This window comes from Furipterus horrens, unplaced genomic scaffold, assembly GCF_987537825.1.
Source record: "Furipterus horrens unplaced genomic scaffold, mFurHor1.1.pri manual_scaffold_6, whole genome shotgun sequence".
NCBI lineage: Eukaryota > Metazoa > Chordata > Mammalia > Chiroptera > Furipteridae > Furipterus > Furipterus horrens.
In genome coordinates this window covers 84994825-85012337 of record NW_028327176.1, presented here as the reverse complement: position 1 = coordinate 85012337, position 17513 = coordinate 84994825, and positions in this window count along the sequence as shown.

The following is a 17513-nucleotide window of genomic DNA, read 5'->3' as shown; positions in this document are numbered from 1 at the left end:
TAGGAACCCATCTGTAGCAGTGTACCACTTGGCATTGTTGTAAGAAACTGCATTTGGCTTCAGTGAATTTTTCTGAAGACTCTTTCAATGCATGTGTCTGTTTCATGATGGGTAATTTACAAGTGCATGTGCCCACACTACACTGAGTGTTCAGCAGCTTTTGACCAAAAATGGCAGGATCTCTGTGCCCCTCCCTCCCTCTTGACCTGATCTTGCCCCAAGTGACTTTTTTTGTTTGTTTGTTTCCCTGGATGAGAAAACTCCTCAAAGCAATGTGGGAAGTGTGAAACAAAAAATGGCAAAAGCACTTAAAGGAATCAAAATTGATGAGTCCAAAAACTGTTTTGAGCAGTGGAAAAAACATGTTGTTGGGTGTATTGCATCAAATGGAGAGTACTTTGAAGTTAACTGACATTTAAACATGTAAGAATAAATACACAATTTATTATAAATAAATTCTGGGTTTTGGGGGGGTCCTCCTTCATAACTAAGTCTGAGTGGAAGGGGCTAGAAAGAAGGAAGGAGCAAAGAAATAAACAGAATATTCACATACATTGTGGGCAAGAATCAGAAAGTCCAAGAGGCTTCTAACAACTGAGTTTCTGAACAAGTGACTTTCTGTCTGTGAGCCTTGACAACCCTGTCTATAAAATGGGTGTGATAACTTCAACTTGGCATAATCCATAGAGAAAACATCTGGGAAATGACAACACGAACTTTGGATGAAGATATTTTGACAAATGAATAAATATAGTGATTTCAAACAAATAAGTTTATACCAAAGCAAGGGACTGGTAAGTGGTAAAATGGTCTCACCCCCACCCCCAGCAGAAAGCAGGCCCCTCCCAAGACCCTAAGCATAAGACCTTAGGCAGATGTACAAAGGAGAGGACAACACATGTTGGTCCAGCCAGTGGGGGCAATGCAGAAAGAGGAAATGGAGTTGGTGAGGTAACCAATACTTGCTCCCTGTTGTGCTGTCAATGGAACACGATAGGAAGAAGTTGGTCTGAGATTCTGGCACAACATCTAATCAAAGTGAGTTTAGGAATTCCAATTTTAAGACCTTAGAGATGAACCAGACTGACCTTCTTGTGGACTCAGCCCAGAATGGGGTGATCTTTGCCCAAGGAAGACAAAAATGGAGAGAAAGAGACAGAGAGTGAGACAGAGGATGAGACGAGGGCCAAACCCAGGCTTTTTCATCAAAAAGCCAGCTTGTCAAGTTCTGGCTAGTCTATGCCAGCAAATCAAACAGATAACCCTCTCTTTCCTGCTCTCTGTGGGTAGTGTCCAGTCATCTGTGCAGATGGACAAGACTTCTGACCACGAGGAATTTGTACTCTTGTAGGGAGTCAAATTTTCCCTTAACTAATTTCCATACTGATTTGGGAAGCTCAGAGCAGAGCATCAGGGAGGCCTAGAGAGGCCTAGAGACTTGGGGAGACTTCTAGGGGTAGCTGGGCCTGGAGCTGGGTCATGGAGGACAGGAAGGACCAGGCTGCTGGCAAAAGGTTCACAGATTTGATAAGTGCTGGCCTGAAGAGAGAAGCAGGTGTTTTGAAAATGTGATACCACTTTTTGCTGTCATAGTAGATGTGTCCAACATATTAAAAATCTGTGTCAGGATTATGTCAGTATAGTAAATATTTTAAAGTCTCTGCTCTGAAGTTGAAGCAACATTGCATCCTGTGCATCTTGACTGCGTGGTGTCAGAGCTGGGTCTAATCCCTTCCCAGGACAAGCAATCCTTGCATATCTTAAAAAAAAATTTTTTTTAAATTTTTAAGTTGCAGTTGACATTCAATATTATATTAGTTTCAGGTGTACAACATAGTGATTGCTTAGGTATTATATTATATAACTTATTAAATAACCCCCCCAATAGGTCTAGTACCCCTGACACCATCCATAGTTATTACAGTATTATTGGCTATATTCCCTGTGCTGTACTTTACATCCCCATGACTATTCTGCAATTGCTTATTTGTACTTCTCAATCCCTTCACCTTTTTCACCCAGCCCCCTAACCCCTGCATCCCCCCTTTCTGCCCCACAAGGATCAGTTTGTTTCTGTTTTGTTCATTCTTTCCCTCCTTTGTTTTTTAGAGTCCACATACAAATGAAATCATATGGTAAAAAAGAAACTTTCTTGGATTGTTAAAATTAACAAATTTTCAGTTTGAAACACATTGTTTTTTTCTCTGTTCTCATTCATTCTTTCTGTGGGTTTGCTATTGCTGCTTCCTTCCTCTCACTGGTTCCTCCACTTCCCTGTGCAAACCACTGTCCTCACTCCTGCACTGCACACTCTCCTGGTGAATGATGGGATCTTGCCTTGTTCCCTTGGCAAGGCCATGTGCCACTAGGGTTTCAGGAGAAGGGTGAATCCTCAGCCTCTACCCAGGGAGCAGAGTTTCCCAGAAACAGGGAGGCTTTTGTCATGTTAATCAACCAACCTGTCTGTGAAGACAGGTAAAAATAATGAAATTTCACAAAACAGAAGGCAGAATAGTGGTTACCAGGTTGGGCGAGAATTGACAGGGAAGGACACAAAGGAAACTACTCAGATGACAGAAATGTTCAAAAATTTGAACTGGGTGGTGGTTATATGGGTGTGTACTCATTTTTAAATCAATCAAACTGTACACTTGAGATTCATGCACTTCCTATAAGTTATACTTCAATTTAAAAAAATATATATAAGGAAAGGCTCACAAAGAGCTAATGCTTGGCAAACCAGTGATAAACACCCATGGGAGCTCAGCCCTCCTGAGCAGACTTGGGTTAGAGCCTGGTTCTGCCTTATATCCTCAGAAACTTAAATCAGTCTCTGCCATATAATACAAGTACATGCCCTAATGTTGGTAAGCAGAGTTAAGGGGAGACGGTGCACTCTTGCACTCTTGGCTCTGGACCTCACACTTAGTAAACTGTTAATAAAATGCTAGTTATTATTACATTTTCATCTTAAACATATAAAGGTTTGCTCATGATTGGTGAGTCTCATTTTGTTTTTGCTATAGAGAGAGATCAGATAATCTGAAATAAGAAACTTAAATAAATTGATTGTAAATTATGCCAATGATGTGTTGGCTGGTGGGTGAAATTTTCATGTATTTATTGTGTATTTACTCTGATTCATCCTAAAAATACTGAAGACCACTTACAGGAAACATAAGGCTATAATGGGAACATAGACATTTTTTTTTTTTAATACAACAAGAAAAATGTATTGGGGATGTTTCTCGGACTTCCGGCCAAGATGGAGGCTTAGACGGACACGCTAGGTCTCCCTCTACAACTAGAGAGGAATACAACTACTTCAAAACAAAGGATAACTAGAAATTCCAGAAAATAAAACTACACGGAAGTCCAACATATGAAGTTATAAACCAGCGGTGCCATTTGGGCAGGTAAGAGTTAAAGAGGGCAGTGCTGTTTGCGGTCGCACCTGGACAACGGCGGGCGGCGGGCGGCGGGGAATCCCGGATCCGTCAAGCCCCTGGCGGTGCGCGACCCCGGTGAGGAATCCCGGCTGCGGCCAAGACCCTGCCGGTGCGCGACTCAGGCGCTGGGGAGAGCGGCCGCCGCATCGCCTTGAACAGTGAGGCCCAGGGGGGCGGGAGGACGGATCCCGGTCTCCTAGCTGAATAACTGTGTGAATCCATCTTGGACCCCCGCCCCCCAAAGAAAGCACCACAGGGCTGCGAAATAGGTCGCGGACAGGCAGGCGCCGGCCGGTCGCTGATTTGTGACGCGTACACAGGCACTGCCCCCCCTACAGCCGGCCCAAGAAAACAAAACGCATCTGTCAAAATGAGGCAGACAACTATAGAAATCCTGGTGACACAACTCACCAGACAGCAGATAGAGAACCTGACAGATGAACAGATAAGAAACCTGTCAGAGGCTCAGTTCTGGGCCATTGTTAACAGATGGCTTACAGAATTCACAAAAGAGCAGGAAAAAGATATGAAAGAAGCGAAAAACTTTCATAATGAAAGGAACAAAACTGCATACAAGACAGAAGGAAAGGAAATAAAATCCAGAGTTCATTTCAACAAACTGGAATATGGAGAAGGAACAAGCAGTCAACCAATGCAGTGAGAGGAAATGGGAAGCAACAATGAAAGGATCAGAAACCTCTGGGACAGCTATAAAAGGCCCAACATAAGAATCATTGGTTTGCCAGAGAATGAGGAAGATGAACTAGAACTTGAAAAATTGAGTGAAAATATAATAAAGGAGAACTTCCCAGACTTGGGGAAGGGAATAGACTTGCAGGTCCAGGAAGCAAGGAGAGTTCCCAAGAGACTGGACCCAGGGAGAACCACTCCAAGACACATTATAATCAAAATGTCAAAAGTTAAAGATAAAGAGAGAATCTTAAAAGCAGCAAGAGAGAAGAAAAGAATTATGTACAAAGGGGTCCCAATTAGACTATCAGCTGACTTCTCAAGGGAAACCCTACAGGCAAGAAGAGACTGGCAAGAAATATTCAAAGTAATGAAAATCCAAAACCTACAACCACGAATACTCTACCCAGCGAAATTGTCATTCAGAATAGAAGGACAGAGAAAGTGTTTCCAGGACAAAATAAAACTGAAAGAGTTCATTAGATCCAAACCACTGTTATATGAGATGTTAAAGGGACTGGTTTAAAAAAAAACAGAAGCTAGGGAGATGAAACAAAGGCAAACTAAATAGGCAACGAGAGTGGAAGAGGAACTGTGGGTACGGGAAGCATATTGGGGGGAGGTCAACAGGGAGGGGGAATGGGGAAAGGGAGGGAGATGATATAGGAATTGGGGATCAAGGTAGGAGGGAATGGAATAGACGGAGAGAGGTTGGGAGGAACTGTATGCACAACTAATGGACATAATCTAAAAGGGGGGGACAACTGGAGGGAGGGGGGCCACCGGGTGGAGGGGAGCAGAGGGAAGGGAAATTGGCACAAATGTAATATTTTAATCAATAAAACACATTAAATCTGGGAAAAAAAAAGAAAGAAAGAAAAATGTATTGGAGTAGATGATTAAGAGCAGGATGGAGACTAGAATGCAGAAATGCAGTCAGTTGCCAGTGCATGGCTGTCACAACCCAGTATAGGCAACAGCACGGGTCAGGGCTGGAAACAGGTCAGCACTCTGAGCCCCAGAACCTCCCCTACACCAGGGCGAGCATTACTGTGGCTTCCATTTTTGTTAAGGCTATTGCCTTGTTATCTGCCCTTGGCCTTTAATAAAGTATTTAAAAATCTTTAAGCTATTCGAGCTGTGATAAAAGGTACTTAGAAAAGTGAATTTATTTTCACTTGAGTAAAATCAAAAAAGGCTGGAAAATAACCCCACCACCACACACACAAACACACTCCCAGAAGTAGCGTGTGGCAGCATCTGTGACAGAAATGAAAAAAAACCTGTTGGGCAGAATGGCCATCATCAACAAATCAACAAGAAACATGTGATGGCAAGGTTGTGGAGAAAAGGAAACCCTAGTGCATTGCTGGTGGGAATGCAGACTGGTGCAGCCACTATGGAGAACAGTATGGAATTTCCTCAAAAAACTAAAAATGGAACTGCCTTTTGAACCAGCAATTCTATTGCTAGGATTATATCTGAAGAATCCTGAAATACCAATTCAAAAGAACCTATGCACCCGTATGTTCATAGCAGCACTATTTACAATAGCCAAGTGCTGGAAACAGCCTAAGTGCCCATCTGTAGATGAGTGGATCAAAAAACTGGTACATTTACACGATGGAGTACTATGTAGGAGAGAGGAAGAAGGAACTTCTACCATTTGCAACAACATTGATGGAACTAGAGAGGATTATGCTTAGCAAAATAAGCCAGGTAATGAAAGAAAGATACCATACAATGTCACCTAATACAGGAGACTAATGAACAACACAAACCAACAAGCAAAATTGAACCAGAGGCATATAAACAAGGAGTAGACTAACAGTGACAAGGAGGGAAAGGGGATGGAGAGAAGGGGGAGAAGAAGAGAAAGGGTGTAGTCAAAGAACATGTATAAATGACCCATGGACATGGACAACGGGGTGGGGATTGACTGTGGAAGAAGCGGTGGGCAGGGTGCAGGGAAGCATTGGGGGAAAAAGTGGGACAACTGTAATAGAAAACAAACAAAAACAAATTTTAGTGGGGAGGGAATGAAAGCAAAATGAACTAATAAATGAGCCAGCAAACCCCCCCACCCCCTTCCATAAAAACCCTCACATGTAGGAAAATGAGCAAAAGAAATTGTAAAGTATGGAAATGTAATTTTAGTGAATATAAGAAGGACAAGGATTTTCCTTTGCACTGTACATTTTTCTCCCTACCTGATCCCTCCAGAATTTGGCATTCTGAAGAAGTAAGTAATGACATAAGGTTCTTTGCATAGAACTAATAAGACCAGTTGTTAATAGGGGTTTTGTTAACCAAGATTTTGACTGGAATGTCATGCCTAAAGGAGGCATGCCTGGGCTCTGGTTGTTACCAATAAGCCCCGTGGAACTGGGATTGACTTTTGAAGGTAATAAAAACCCATGAGAAAAAAGGCCTGGTACCTTGGTTGGTTGTGCGGTCCATGGCAATCTCTCCATGGAAGGAACATCCTGAAAAATGGCTTGAAGGAATCTTAAGGCACAATGTAAAACCTGAAGGACTTGGAAAAGACAGGTGTTTACAGGCAAGGCTGAATGGCAGGTCTGTGGCTCAGCTTCTGTGCCCTAAGGGGCAGACTGAAAGTCACCCTAAAGGTTCTTTGTGTAAGTTCCAGCAAAGCAGACTTAAAGATCATATGTGATCATTTGCTGCTCTTGTTGTGTTTATGCAAATAAACAGGATAAATTGAAACTGGACTTAATGCAGTCCCTTTAATGACAAGGAAGGTAATCTTAAGGAGAAAAATCGCAATTCAAGGAAAATCACAATGCCCAACGCTAGACTATAAACTAGTGCAGCTAACTGTCTTCAAAGTTTATTTTAATTTAAAATTTGTTTTCATTTGAAAGTTAAACTAGGTTTGTGACATCATCAAAGATGCTTAATTTACAGGCAATAAGAATGTCAAATGCCTTGCAACTGGGTGTCTTTCCAATAAGACAGTCTTACAGATTTAGAGACTGGTTTGTGGGTTATTTTGCATAAATTAACATGTGTTTTCTGTTTTCATAGAGCATAAGCCTATGATCTCATTACCTGAGTGATTGTCTATATGTATAGGTCTCACTTAATCCTGCCTGCATTGCTGCCTCCTGAGCCATAACGGTTTGGCTGAACTAAGTGGTTGTGTTGGTGAAGTATGGGGTGATCTGTGGGCTTCACTTTAAAACTGGCTTCCCTTTTCTATCCCAATAGCTTGTACAGAAATGGCCCAGAGGTCTGGGATGGGGATGGGGAACCTAAAATATTTCCCTCAGCCCAAACTAAGTATAGTGGGCAAAAGGGCTTTGGACAGGTGTGATGTGCCTTGCACACCTTCCTCCAAAGAAGCCTTTTTTTCCCTATTGTGGGACATTGAAAAATTAATCTCTGCCTTTTGTCATCTAGTGATTATAGATTTAATGATGCCTTTTAAACCTGTTGCCAAATTTGTTGCCCCTAGAATACAAAAAGGATGCCAGCCTGTTAATCCAAGCATGCCACTGTCTGGGGACAGCCAACTAACCTGGAGTCTGCAAGATCCTTCCTCATGTGGGAAGGCCACCCTCCCCTCCACATCACTCTTATTAGGAATTTCTGAACCCAAGGGTAGGTAGGTCGACAACCATGTCCAGCTTGAAGCAGCTAGAGAAGCATGAGACCTTTGCCCATTGTCCTTTATGAGATTATAAAGGGTCTTAAGTCTGAGAGGGGTGAATTGTTATTTTTTATTGTTATAAAAAATGAATGAATTAATTTTAAAAATGATATAAGAAAGGGTGAAGCCAAGGAAATTACATGCATGACCCATGGACATGAACTAAGGGGAATGGGATTGCTGGGCGAAGGTGGTACTGGGCAGAGGTGAGCAAAGGGGAAAAAGAGAAGAAAAGAGAAGAAAAAAATTGAAACTATTGTAACAACATAATCAATAAAATATACTTAAAAAATAAAAATAAAAATAAAACGTATGAGCCATACTCTAGAGACATTCTCATCGTGCTGTATTTTTTTACTCTGCTGAGCCCCACTATTGCATCTGAAAGCTTTTCTAAGACAGGTGAATTCTGTTAGTACAAATTACTTAAATAGCTGATGTAGATGAATGATAGAAAATACCCATATGAACATAGAAGAAATATAAATAAAGTATACCTGATGAAAAGATTTAAAAAAACAAACAAACTTGTGCCTTGGCTGATATGGCTCAGCTGGCTGAAGCATCATCCTGTAATCAAAGGGTTGGGGGTTCGATTCCCAGTCAGGGCACATATCTAGGTTGCAGGTTTGATACCAGGTCCGGATGCATGCAGGAGGCAACCAATTGATGCATCTCCCTCTCACTGATATTTCTCTCTCTCCCTTCCTCTCTCTCTAAAAGCAATGAAAAAATGTACTCGGGTGAGGATTAAAAAAACTTGTGAGCCAAATTCCAGATAAATTATGTTCTGAACAAATGGGACGATGAGCATGGATATTGTCTCTAGGACTCGTGTAATTTACTATTAGAGACTTTCCTTTTTATCTTATTTAATAATTGCTGCTAAAATTAAAGTCTACTGATAAAAATTAATTTGAATTTTTAAATTTGTTTTATTTTGGAAAGGACATTTATCCCCCATTATATTGGATACATCTAAAGTATTAAGTCTTTTCAGGCAAATTTGGGGCAAGAAGCTATTTTGAACCTTACAATATTATGTGGCCCAGTAAAAGATGCATTTAAGGTCTTTGTTTAAAATTAATGAATAACCTGTCTGGTGTTGCTCAGTGGATTGAGCACCAGCCTGCAAACCAAAGGGTCACTGGTTCGATTCCCAGTCATGGCATATGCCTGAGTTAGTTGCAGGCCAGGTCTCCAGTTGGGGGCTCATGAGAGGCAACCACACATTGATGTTTTCCTCCCTCTCTTTCTCCCTCCCTTCCCCTCTCTCTCAAAATAAATAAATAAAATCTTTAAAAAAAATAGCAATATAATGCGGTTATGATTTTTTAATTTGCAGGTATAAATACCATGAGAAAAAGCTAAAAATTGCAAGTGTTGCCTCTGGAAAGCAGGACTCAGACATGAAAAAGAATGGGTGCATATTAGAGAAGGGAGAAAAGAATGGACGCAGATGACGCGACTGTGTAACCTGCCGGTGGAAGATGAAGCAGAGCCTGTGGCGTTTTTGCAAACTTGTAACTCTTTGTTTATGTGTCATTCCTTGTGTCACATCTGCCTTCCCCAGTAGACTAAGCCCCCTAAAGTCATCCTGTTCCTGCTTTGTTCACTTTGGTGCTGAGTAGATGTTCCAAAAATGTTTGCAGAACAAATACATGAATGTCATGGTCAATAGGATGTGACAACCAAGTGACAATGTTATGGGAGAAAAGAACCTGAAGATACAGTACTGGATTTCAGAGAAAGCTGCGCTAGAGACAGGTCTGGAAGTCACCTGCAACAAAAATATAAATAGGCTTGCAGAGAGGCAAGAGGAGGGAGAAAGCAGGGTGAGAAAGACAGTAGTCTCCAGAGGACAGTCACTGGAAAAAGCAGAGGGAGCATGCAGGAGCAAACATCAAAGCAAACAGAAAACATCACACAAAGTCCTGTTCTGTCGATTTCACACCCACCCTTCCCACTCCCTCATTAAGCATGTCATGAGACAACAAAGGTGAAGGAGCTTTATAAGTTGTTTGACATTGGGTTTTAATAATTAAAAAGAGAAACTTGAAATTCTGCAGGAATCTAGAAGTGAGGTGAAATGGCTGGAACAGAGGAGCTCTGGCTTTGCTCCTCCTCAGGCTGATTTCACTCAGAAGCCACATAGCTCTGGGCTCTCTGTGGCCCCTTGCTTATGTCTCTCTCTGGGGATTTCTGGGGATTGTGAGAGCTGACCAAGGATTTAAATTGAGGCAGCATTTCTGGAAGGGATATTTTCATTTGACTGGGCTTTATTTAGACTTGGAACTTAGCTCTAATAAGGAATTAAGGATGATATTGAAACTAGGATTTTCAAGCTAGATACAAAACATTTCCCAGGCAGTTATTACACTCCATTTTACTCCAGGATTCTAAGGGAAATCAAAGCAGTGGCTATTTGTGCTCATGCTGAGAGCTGAGGGTTGGAAGAGGAGGATAAAGATGGATTTGTGGCACAGCAGGAGTCAGAATCACTGTCAGTGAGGGCTACAGTCAGTACTGACTTTCACAGAAATGGGCAAAGAGAAGTTTATCATCTTTGCTTCCAGAAAAAGACTGAGACTATGCAAGCCAAGTACCTGGGACAGGGACCCTTCTCCCCTTCTGACTTTTTGTGGCCTCCATGTCCTCTGTGATCGATGGATAATACACTTACAAGCTCCAGGATTCCAAAGTGAAGCAATACATGGACACTGGAGGTGGGAGGTAATTTTCCTCTCCTCACCCTTAAATAATCCACAGGGAAGTGGCCATCAAAATGTCTGGGTTTCAGAGTGGACATGGGCTACAAAGGCAGTTGGTGTCTGGCAACTCGGTGGGACATGAACTTTCAGGAAGAATTAAAAGTTGGCCTGGGCCAGAGTTTGGGGAGGAGTAATATCAGTTGGTGCAGATTCGCTGGAGGTATGGAGCTGGGCACTGAGACAGCTGGACTCTTGGATTCTGAGAGTTGCTCCCACAGTATGTCTGGCTTACTTCCTTGTCTCATGTGGCCAGAGCTGTGGCATTTATAGTTGCCACTGGACAGGGGAGGCCATGACTTCTGGGCCTGCCCTTTCCAGGGGAAGGAAGCTGTCAGAGGAGGAGAAACCCACCCTGGGTGCCAGAGGTCAGCAAAAATAACTTCTTTTCTCTGGGGATGTCTCATTTCTGGGACAGAAGCTTTTCTGGGAGGCAGAGGAGAAATAAATGGAGGTTAGAGTCCCAAAGCCTTGGGTCTTGTCCTTGTGCCAACACTCACTGTCGGGCAGGTGGGCTGTGAGAGCTGGCAGTTAGCTACAAGGGGACTGGGCCCTGTGAGGGGAGATGGAGAACCTTCCAGGCTAGTTCAAAAGCCTCAGAAGGTGACACAGGTAACGGAGGCTGGCCTGAGGTATTGACTGGCCAGAAGAACAAGGCTCTGAGCCCAGATCCAAAGGGCTGAAAGGGAAGACCTGACTCTGTAGGAAGGGGCTGGATACCTCTGATACAAACCTCACTTGCACTCTGTAACATCCCAGTCATCAGGACCATGCTGTCACGGGCACATGGAGCCTGGTGCCACTGAGGAACAAAGTGAAATTGAGATTGGGAGGAAATAAACTCTGTTCCACAGGTGCCAAGAGGATTTGAACTCTGAGCCCAGTTTTCCCAGGCTCAGATGGCAGTGACTGGGGGTTGGCGCTGTGTGTGGGAAAGCAAGGCAAATCTCCAGAGCTCTGCCATTATGCGGGGTGGTGGAAGCCAAGCTGCCAGCAGTCTGGAGGGTTGGGCCGGAGGAGGGGGTGGCGACTGGGACCACGAAATCCGAGGGCGAGCTGGCCTGGTAGTGACTCCTCCAGGACATCGCCCACTTGCAGGCGATGGTGAGTGCTCCTCCGTCTGTTAGCAAGCGAGCCCCAGGAGCCCCAGGAGCCCTGGCCGGTGGAGCTTGGAGGAAAGGCGGGAGGGCCACGCGAATGAGAACGCAGCCACATGCTGGCTGCGCCTCTGCAGTCGCCCCTGGCCACCCAGTCCCAGGGGTCTTGGGCACTCACTCCAGGGAGGTGCTCTCCCCAGGGGACAGGGGCTCCATAAGCTTGAAGAGGGAGCCACTCATGAAGTGTTTCTGCCAAAGGAGAGCCCAGCCTGGGAGTTGTTAAAGGGTTTTCCCTAGGTTGCAAAGTGATCATTAGCAGGCAAAAGAAGAGAAAGGGAAGGAAGAATCGCCCTCCTGCACCATGTTTGCCCTGGAGATGAAAAACGTCCCCACTCACTCATCACACGCCCTTTGGCCCTAGTGATCCATGCTGATACCTTGGCAGGGGCAAAGGTGTTTTTGCTTTATTTTGTTTTAGCTTTTAAAATTAGGGTTCAGAGTGTGGAAATTCAGTGGTTAGTGGCTGGGGTTAAGGGGTATCTGACTGCTTTCCTTCCAGGGCAAGTAACACTCCTGTCCTAGTAGCTGCCACATGCCAAATCACCATCTGTCCAGATGACTAAAAATGGGACATCCTGTTCCTTTTCCTCAGACACTCCGGCCCTCTCCCAGAACCCAGGTGGCCCTCTCTGCCTCAAGGCTCTCTCCAGGGATCTATATCTGGGGTCCCTCTGATGCCTTGCATGCCTCCTTTCTGGGACCCAAGCAGAGTGGTTGTCAGGTGGGACACTGAGAGAGACCCTCAGGCTGAGGCCCATCAGCCCAAAGTTGAGCCCTGGCAGACTATTCAGTGGCATGAGTGTCTGGATTAAGATTACTGATTAGGACAGGTTGCCAGCGGCCCACAAGTGGGTTGCCAAAGGTAGCGAAGAACAACCCATGGCCATACTACTTGATGCTGAGTGGAGTTAAGGTTGGAAGGCTTATGGCAAATCAAGTGCACTTCTGATCAGCAAGCACACTCTGGTGAGAGTAAGGCCTTGGCTGCATGGAGGATGGGTGGTGGTTCTGCTGGGACTGACATTTGGGCACAGAATGGCTTTGGAGCAAGGCTAGCATAAAGATGGAACACGGCAGATGCCCATAAATACTGGGTTTCATTCATTAGAGTCTTCTTTCATTCTATGTAGTACTACCTTGTTATAGCTCTTACTGAATTATTTAATTTTAACTTTTCTTTATTTGTGTCTCAGGTGGAAACTATATCTTAAAATTCTTTATATTCTTTAACACAATGTATAATAGGTATTTAGAAATACTTGCTTATTAAGTAACAAGTTTTTCCTTATTTTGTCACCATGTAATTGAGCTTAGCATGAACTCAGCCCTGCTCATCTTTAGGAGCAATAGAAATTCAACTTCTGTCAACTAAGAAGGAAAACAACTACCGCAAAACCAGAAATAACCAGAAGTTCCAGAAAATAAATGGAAGTTCAATGTATGAAGTTATAAAGAAGTGGTGCTCATCGAACAGGTAGGAGGGGTGAAGCTGGGGCACAGAGGTCAAGCTGTGCTGGCAGCGGCAGCAGCAGCAATGGTGGTGGGACGACTGTAAGCACAAACACCCGTATTTAAGGGGAGGCGAGAAGCCCCTGGGGAGCACCCCCAGCTGCAGACCAGACCTGTCAGCTTGCGATTCCAAGGCCAGGGAAGGCAGACCCCCATTGCCTTGAACTGTGAGGCCCAGAGGGGGTGGGATGGAGGAGGAGGCTCCCGGTCTTTCAGCGGAGAGTGAATGGCAGGAATCCATCTTGGACCCCCACCTACACACAAAATGTCACAGCGTGGTGAGAAGGGTCACCCGGTTGTGATGAGTGCATGTGGCTCCGTCCTATAGCGTAGGAATGGTAACAGCCCCACCCCAGAAGCAAAGGTAAACACAAAACTGTCAGGATGGAACAGATCATGATAGAGATCCCAATCATGAAGCTGACCAGACAACAAATATATAATCTAACAGCTCAGCACATAGGAAATCTTCCTGAGACATAATTCAGAGCTTTGGTTATATGAATGCTTACAGACCTAACAGCAGATCTTAAACAAGATGGGGAAGGAATGAAGGCTAGCCCTGCTGAAATGAATACAAACACATATGAAACTAGTGGTGACGGAAACAAAGCCATGGATCAAATCAACAAATCGGAAAATAGGGAAAGAACAAACAGTCAACCAGTGCAGAAAGAGGAAATGAAAAGTGAGGAAAATGAGGAGAGGCTCAGAAACTTATGGGACAGCTATAAGTGGGCCAACATCCAAATCATAGGGTTGCCAGAAGGTGAAGAAGAACTAGAAATGGAAAAATTATGTGAAAAAATAATGAAGCAGAACTTTCCTAACTTGGGGAATGAAATAGACTTACACGTCCAGGAAGCACAGAGAATTCCAAATAAACTGGACCCAGGGAGAACCACACCAAGACACATTATAATCAAAATGTCAAAAATTAAGGATAAAGAGAGAATCATAAAAGCAGCAACAGAGAAGAAGAGAATTACGTACAAAGGGGTCCCAATAAGGCTATCAGCTGATTTCTCAAAAGAAACTCTGCAGGCAAGAAGGGACTGGCAAGAAACATTCAAAGTAATGAGAAGCAAAAACCTACAACCATAATTACTCTATCCAGCAAAGCTGTCATTCAGAATAGAAGCCAGAGAAAGTGCTTCCAGGACAAAGTAAAACTGAGGGAGTTCATCAGGTCCAAGCCACTGTTATATGAAATGTTAAAGGGACTTGTTAAGGAGAAAGAGGATCAAAACTATGAACATTAAAATGAAAACTGTATCACAACAACCAACAACAGAAGCTAGGGAACCGAAACAAAGGCAAACTAAGTAGGCAACGAGAGTGGGAAAAGAATTTTAGGTATGGAGAACATTTTGGGGGGAGGTCAGTGGGGGGGGAAGGAGGGAGATGGTAGAGGAATTAAGAAGCATAGTAGAAGGGAGCAGAGTAGACAGGAAGATGTTGAGAAGAACTATATGCACAACCAATGGGCATGGACTAAGGGGGGGCAACTGGAGAGAGGGGGGTCACTGGGTGGAGGGGAGCAAAGGGAAAAGAAATTGGGACAACTGTAACAGCATAATCAATAAAGCATATTAAAAAAGAAAAGAAAAGAAATTTAACTTTCTCTTGCTTCACCCTCCAAAGATTTTCAGTCCTGTCGTCTAGCCATTCCTGCTCAAGGTAATCTGCAAGGTCACATTCAGAGCCAAGAACACCAGTCAAAACTTTCTTCCAACTGATAGTCCAATAACTATGATGTCCTTACTTTATAAATATTGTACGCTTTATTATAAAAAGACCAATAGCTACAAGTAAGCTATCTGTCATCTTTCAACTCTCCCTTTCCACCTTTGCTCAATCAGTAATAGGAAAAAGGGCTTTAATAACTTGGAGAAAAAAACCTAAAAAACATATGCTGTAGGTAAAATTCTTACTGAAGGGGGTGGAGGCAAGGTATCAGAATCTGTAATGAAGGTGTAAAGAAAGAGGATGGGGCAATAGAGAAGACTGGTGAGTGGCTTTTGATGATAGAGGCAGGAAAATAAAATGCTGAGTAGAGAACACCATCAGGGAAGATCTGGGATGGGTATCAATGGATGAAACTGCAGGCCAAACAAAATTCTTCCCTGTGTGCTCAGCCACATTCAGCAAGCCAAACTTGCAGGATGTCCACTACAGACATTTAGAAAAACTAAGAGATTTGAGAGGAAGAGGAAAGAACCATCTCAGTTTGAGATGTTTATGATCTTTTCTGGAATTTTGATTTCTGCTGGAAATGGAGAGCATGGAGAAAGAAATAAATCCTCTTTTCCTCGCAGATCCTATTTTTACATTAGAAGAAGAAGGAGTGGGAGAAGAAGGAGGAGGAAAATGAGAAGGAGAGGAAGAAAAAAAAAGAGGGAAAGGAGAGTAACCCTGGGAATTGAGAGACAAGCCTGTTTACACACACCCTAAGTAACAGTAGATGGAATAATATAGATTGGCCTCAGTCTCTCTCTTCTCATCCCCATCTCACAAGCCAGATCTGGGCATTGCCCGCTAAGGCTCCCAAACTTCCATAAGCTATCCTGCCCCTCCCAGCATCAATGTCCTGTATTTGTCCCCACCTCAAGTGTTCATCATGCATCTTTTCATTCTCAGACCATCATCTTCTACAGAGAACACTTGCTTGTATTAGTGGTTCTTTCTTTTCTGTCTCCCAAACTCACATCCTTCTTGCTATCAACTCATCCCTTGACTAGTTTCAATAAGAATACAGCAGGTGAGGACTTCCAGCCAAGATGGAGGCCTAGACAGACACGCTGTGTTTCCCTCCACAACTGAGAAGAAATACAGCTACCTCAAAATTAGAGACAACCAGAAGTTCCAGAAAATCGAGCTGCATGGAAGTCCAACAAAGATATAAAGAAGAAATACTCATCCAGACAGGTAGCAGGGGCAGAGCCCGGGTGGAGAGGATGCAGTGTGGTGGAGGCCACAGCGGTGGCAGCAGCAGGCGGGTGGAAAGCACAGTCACACGTTTTAAAAAGTTGGGAGGGACACCTGGGGAGCGCTCCCAGCACCAGACCAGACCGCACAGCTTACGATCCCAACGCTGGGGGAAATAAAACTTCTTTGCTTCTGACTGTGCAAACCAGTGGGGGTTGGGGCAGAGGAAGAAACTGCTGATCTCTCAGCAGAGTCCATTTGTTCAATGAACCCTCACAGTCCTAGAAAGTCCACAGACCCACGCACTCTGGGAATGACAGCCAGGGCAACCGCTAGAGAGGCACCAATCCCATATGAAAGTGGGAAAAGTGCCTGGAAAAGGGGCTAGTGCTGAGCAAGTGGCATTGTTCCCTCTCAAACTCCTTCCCCTCATACAGCACCACAATGTGGTGTAACATGTCGCCTTGTACTGACTAATAGTTAAGGTTCTTCCCCTTACAATGTAACAGATGCGACAGCTCTACCTAAGACACAGAAGCAAACAAACACAGGAGCCTGTCAAGTTGAGGAGACAGAAAAGTATGGCCCAAAAGGGGGAATGGATCAAGGTTCCAGTGGGAGAACTAAGCGATAAGGAGATAGCCAACCTAACAAATGAGGATATAGCCAACCTAACAGATGCAGAGTTCAAAACCTGGGTGATAAAGATGCTCACAGACTTGACAGATATTCTTAAATATGGCAAACACATAAGGGAAGAAGTGAAAGCTATGCTAAATTAAACGAAGAAAAATCCACACAAAACCAGTGATGAAGGGAAGGAAACCAGGGTTCAAATCAATGATATGAAACCTAAGGAAGAAAAAAACAGTCTACCAGTACAGAATGAGGAAACAAAAATTGAAAAAAATGAGGAGAGGCTTAAGAACCTCTGGGACAACTTTAAACATGCCTGCATCCAAACCATAGGGGTGCAAGAAGAGAAGAGGAGCAATAAACTGAAAACTTATGTGAGAAAATAATGAAGGAAAACTCCCCAAATTTGGCAAGGGAAAGAGACATACAAGTTCAGGAAGCACAGAGAGTCCCAAACAAGCTAGACTCAGAGAGGACTACCCCAAGACACATCATGATTAAAATGTCAAAGGTGAAAGATAAAGAGAGAATCTTAAAAGCAGCACGAGAAAAGCAGAGAGTTACCTACAAAGGGGTGCCTATAAGACTTTCAGCTGATTTCTCAAAAGAAACTTTGCAGGCAAGAAGGAACTGGCAAGAAATATTTAAGGTGATGAAAAGCAAAACCTTACAACCAAGATTACTCTATCCAGCAAACCTATCA